Below are 6,000 nucleotides of genomic sequence, written 5' to 3'. Positions count from 1 at the left end.
TAGTCGTTTTCAGCCAATTTTCTGAATTTTTGAAAATTTCACTTTTTTGTGAAAATATCCACTAAATGAGGGAATAATATGTGTGAGGGTACCCCAGGAGAGTTCCAAATGTGTGTGGGTAGAATATATATCCCACGGGGGTAAAATTGAAAAAAGTTTAAAAAATTTTTTTTAGATTTAGTCATTTTTCCGGAGTTTATCAGACTTTCAGATAGGGGAAATGTCAGTGAGCGTTCCAATTTCAGTTCCAGAGCGATTCGCCCGATGAGTCCTTCATCTTTAGTCGTTTTCAACCAATTTTCTGAATTTTTGAAAATTTCACTTTTTTGTGAAAATATCCACTAAATAAGGGAATAATATGTGTGAGGGTACCCCAGGAGAGTTCCAAATGTGTGTGGGTAGAATATATATCCCACGGGGGTAAAATTGAAAAAAGTTAAAAAAATTTTTTTTTAGATTTAGTCATTTTTCCGGAGTTTATCAGACTTTCAGATAGGGGAAATGTCAGTGAGCGTTCCAATTTCAGTTCCAGAGCGATTCGCCCGATGAGTCCTTCATCTTTAGTCGTTTTCAACCAATTTTCTGAATTTTTGAAAATTTCACTTTTTTGTGAAAATATCCACTAAATGAGGGAATAATATGTGTGAGGGTACCCCAGGAGAGTTCCAAGTGTGTGTGGGTAGAATATATATCCCACAGGGGTAAAATTGAAAAAAGTTTAAAAAAAATTTTTTTTGGACTTAGTCATTTTTCCTGCGTTAATCAGACTTTCAATTAGGGCAAATGTCAGTGAGCGTTCCAATTTTATTTCCAGAGCGATTCGCCCGATGAGTCCTTCATATTTAGTCGTTTTCAGCAAATTTTCTGAATTTTTGAAAATTTCACTTTTTTGTGAAAATATCCACTAAATGAGGGAATAATATGTGTGAGGGTACCCCAGGAGAGTTCCAAATGTGTGTGGGTAGAATATATATCCCACGGGGGTAAAATTGAAAAAAGTTGAAAAAAAATTTTTTTTAGACTTAGCCATTTTTCCGGCGTTTATCAGACTTTCAGATAGGGGAAATGTCAGTGAGCGTTCCGATTTCAGTTCCAGAGCGATTCGCCCGATGAGTCCTTCATATTTAGTCGTTTTCAGCCAATTTTCAGAATTTTTGAAAATTTCACTTTTTTGTGAAAATATCCACTAAATGAGGGAATAATATGTGTGAGGGTACCCCAGGAGAGTTCCAAATGTGTGTGGGTAGAATATATATCCCACAGGGGTAAAATTGAAAAAAGTTTTAAAAAAATTTTTTTTAGACTTAGTCATTTTTCCGGCGTTTATCAGACTTTCAGATAGGGGAAATGTCAGTGAGCGTTCCAATTTCAGTTCCAGAGCGATTCGCCCGATGAGTCCTTCATATTTAGTCGTTTTCTGCCAATTTTCTGAATTTTTGAAAATTTCACTTTTTTGTGAAAATATCCACTAAATGAGGGAATAATATGTGTGAGGGTACCCCAGGAGAGTTCCAAATGTGTGTGGGTAGAATATATATCCTACGGGGGTAAATTGAAAAAAGTTGAAAATTATTTTTTTTTTCGACTTAGTCATTTTTCCGGCGTTTATCAGACTTTCAGATAGGGGAAATGTCAGTGAGCGTTCCGATTTCAGTTCCAGAGCGATTCGCCTGATGAGTCCTTCATATTTAGTCGTTTTCAGCCAATTTTCTGAATTTTTGAAAATTTCACTTTTTTGTGAAAATATCCACTAAATGAGGGAATAATATGTGTGACGGTACCCCAGGAGAGTTCCAAATGTGTGTGGGTAGAATATATATCCCACGGGGGTAAAATTGAAAAAAATTGAAAAAAATTTTTTTTTAGACTTAGCCATTTTTCCGGCGTTTATCAGACTTTCAGATAGGGGAAATGTCAGTGAGCGTTCCGATTTCTGTGCCAGAGTGATTTGCCCGATGAGTCCTTCATATTTATTCGTTTTCAGCCAATTTTCAGAATTTTTGAAAATTTCACTTTTTTGTGAAAATATCCACTAAATGAGGGAATAATATGTGTGACGGTACCCCAGGAGAGTTCCAAATGTGTGTGGGTAGAATACATATCCCACGGGGGTAAAATTGAAAAAAGTTGAAAAAAAATTTTTTTGGACTTAGTCATTTTTCCGGCGTTTATCAGACTTTCAGATAGGGGAAATGTTAGTGAGCGTTCTGATCTCAGTTCCAGAGCGATTCGCCCGATGAGTCCTTCATATTTAGTCGTTTTCAGCCAATTTTCAGAATTTTTGAAAATTTCACTTTTTTGTGAAAATATCCACTAAATGAGGGAATAATATGTGTGAGGGTACCCCAGGAGAGTTCCAAATGTGTGTGGGTAGAATATATATCCCACGGGGGTAAAATTGAAAAAAGTTGAAAAAAAATTTTTTTTAGACTTAGCCATTTTTCCGGCGTTTATCAGACTTTCAGATAGGGGAAATGTCAGTGAGCGTTCCGATTTCAGTTCCAGAGCGATTCGCCCGATGAGTCCTTCATATTTAGTCGTTTTCAGCCAATTTTCAGAATTTTTGAAAATTTCACTTTTTTGTGAAAATATCCACTAAATGAGGGAATAATATGTGTGAGGGTACCCCAGGAGAGTTCCAAATGTGTGTGGGTAGAATATATATCCCACAGGGGTAAAATTGAAAAAAGTTTTAAAAATTTTTTTTTAGACTTAGTCATTTTTCCGGCGTTTATCAGACTTTCAATTAGGGCAAATGTCAGTGAGCGTTCCTATTTCAGTTCCAGAGCGATTCGCCCGATGAGTCCTTCATATTTAGTCGTTTTCAGCCAATTTTCTGAATATTTGAAAATTTCACTTTTTTGTGAAAATATCCACTAAATGAGGGAATAATATGTGTGAGGGTACCCCAGGAGAGTTCCAAATGTGTGTGGGTAGAATATATATCCCACGGGGGTAAAATTGAAAAAAGTTTAAATAAAATTTTTTTTAGACTTAGTCATTTTTCCGGCGTTTATCAGACTTTCAGATAGGGGAAATGTCAGTGAGCGTTCCGATTTCAGTTCCAGAGCGATTCGCCTGATGAGTCCTTCATATTTAGTCGTCTTCAGCCAATTTTCTGAATTTTTGAAAATTTCACTTTTTTGTGAAAATATCCACTAAATGAGGGAATAATATGTGTGACGGTACCCCAGGAGAGTTCCAAATGTGTGTGGGTAGAATATATATCCCACGGGGGTAAAATTGAAAAAAGTTGAAAAAAAATTTTTTTGGACTTAGTCATTTTTCCGACGTTTATCAGACTTTCAGATAGGGGAAATGTTAGTGAGCGTTCCGATTTCAGTTCCAGAGCGATTCGCCCGATGAGTCCTTCATATTTAGTCGTTTTCAGCCAATTTTCTGAATTTTTGAAAATTTCACTTTTTTGTGAAAATATCCACTAAATGAGGGAATAATATGTGTGAGGGTACCCCAGGAGAGTTCCAAATGTGTGTGGGTAGAATATATATCCCACGGGGGTAAAATTGAAAAAAGTTGAAAAAAATTTTTTTTTAGACTTAGCCATTTTTCCGGCGTTTATCAGACTTTCAGATAGGGGAAATGTCAGTCAGCATTCCGATTTCAGTTCCAGAGTGATTTGCCCGATGAGTCCTTCATATTTAGTCGTTTTCAGCCAATTTTCAGAATTTTTGAAAATTTCACTTTTTTGTGAAAATATCCACTAAATGAGGGAATAATATGTGTGAGGGTACCCCAGGAGAGTTCCAAATGTGTGTGGGTAGAATATATATCCCACAGGGGTAAAATTGAAAAAAGTTTTAAAAATTTTTTTTTAGACTTAGTCATTTTTCCGGCGTTTATCAGACTTTCAATTAGGGCAAATGTCAGTGAGCGTTCCTATTTCAGTTCCAGAGCGATTCGCCCGATGAGTCCTTCATATTTAGTCGTTTTCAGCCAATTTTCTGAATATTTGAAAATTTCACTTTTTTGTGAAAATATCCACTAAATGAGGGAATAATATGTGTGAGGGTACCCCAGGAGAGTTCCAAATGTGTGTGGGTAGAATATATATCCCACGGGGGTAAAATTGAAAAAAGTTTAAATAAAATTTTTTTTAGACTTAGTCATTTTTCCGGCGTTTATCAGACTTTCAGATAGGGGAAATGTCAGTGAGCGTTCCGATTTCAGTTCCAGAGCGATTCGCCTGATGAGTCCTTCATATTTAGTCGTCTTCAGCCAATTTTCTGAATTTTTGAAAATTTCACTTTTTTGTGAAAATATCCACTAAATGAGGGAATAATATGTGTGACGGTACCCCAGGAGAGTTCCAAATGTGTGTGGGTAGAATATATATCCCACGGGGGTAAAATTGAAAAAAGTTGAAAAAAAATTTTTTTGGACTTAGTCATTTTTCCGACGTTTATCAGACTTTCAGATAGGGGAAATGTTAGTGAGCGTTCCGATTTCAGTTCCAGAGCGATTCGCCCGATGAGTCCTTCATATTTAGTCGTTTTCAGCCAATTTTCTGAATTTTTGAAAATTTCACTTTTTTGTGAAAATATCCACTAAATGAGGGAATAATATGTGTGAGGGTACCCCAGGAGAGTTCCAAATGTGTGTGGGTAGAATATATATCCCACGGGGGTAAAATTGAAAAAAGTTGAAAAAAATTTTTTTTTAGACTTAGCCATTTTTCCGGCGTTTATCAGACTTTCAGATAGGGGAAATGTCAGTCAGCATTCCGATTTCAGTTCCAGAGTGATTTGCCCGATGAGTCCTTCATATTTAGTCGTTTTCAGCCAATTTTCAGAATTTTTGAAAATTTCACTTTTTTGTGAAAATATCCACTAAATGAGGGAATAATATGTGTGACGGTACCCCAGGAGAGTTCCAAATGTGTGTGGGTAGAATATATATCCCACGGGGGTAAAATTGGAAAAAGTTGAAAAAAAATTTTTTTGGACTTAGTCATTTTTCCGGCGTTTATCAGACTTTCAGATAGGGGAAATGTCAGTGAGCGTTCCGATTTCAGTTCCAGAGCGATTCGCCCGATGAGTCCTTCATATTTAGTCGTTTTCAGCCAATTTTCAGAATTTTTGAAAATTTCACTTTTTTGTGAAAATATCCACTAAATGAGGGAATACTATGTGTGAGGGTACCCCAGGAGAGTTCCAAATGTGTGTGGGTAGAATATATATCCCACGGGGGTAAAATTGAAAAAAGTTTAAAATTTTTTTTTTTAGATTTAGCCATTTTTCCGGCTTTTATCAGACTTTCAGATAGGGGAAATGTCAGTGAGCGTTCCAATTTCAGTGCCAGAGCGATTCGCCCGATGAGTCCTTCTTATTTAGTCGTTTTCAGCCAATTTTCTGAATTTTTGAAAATTTCACTTTTTTGTGAAAATATCCACTAAATGAGGGAATAATATGTGTGAGGGTACCCCAGGAGAGTTCCAAATGTGTGTGGGTAGAATATATATCCCACGGGGGTAAAATTGAAAAAAGTTGAAAAAAAATTTTTTTTAGACTTAGCCATTTTTCCGGCGTTTATCAGACTTTCAGATAGGGGAAATGTCAGTGAGCGTTCCGATTTCAGTTCCAGAGTGATTTGCCCGATGAGTCCTTCATATTTAGTCGTTTTCAGCCAATATTCAGAATTTTTGAAAATTTCACTTTTTTGTGAAAATATCCACTAAATGAGGGAATAATATGTGTGACGGTACCCCAGGAGAGTTCCAAATGTGTGTGGGTAGAATATATATCCCACGGGGGTAAAATTGAAAAAAGTTGAAAAAAAATTTTTTTGGACTTAGTCATTTTTCCGGCGTTTATCAGACTTTCAGATAGGGGAAATGTTAGTGAGCGTTCCGATTTCAGTTCCAGAGCGATTCGCCCGATGAGTCCTTCATATTTAGTCGTTTTCAGCCAATTTTCAGAATTTTTGAAAATTTCACTTTTTTGTGAAAATATCCACTAAATGAGGGAATACTATGTGTGAGGG

This window comes from Phyllobates terribilis, unplaced genomic scaffold (genome assembly GCF_046119375.1).
Source record: "Phyllobates terribilis strain yellow unplaced genomic scaffold, ASM4611937v1 Scaffold_13__5_contigs__length_258822181, whole genome shotgun sequence".
Taxonomy (NCBI): Eukaryota; Metazoa; Chordata; class Amphibia; order Anura; family Dendrobatidae; genus Phyllobates; species Phyllobates terribilis.
Note: the sequence above shows the minus strand (reverse complement) of the source record.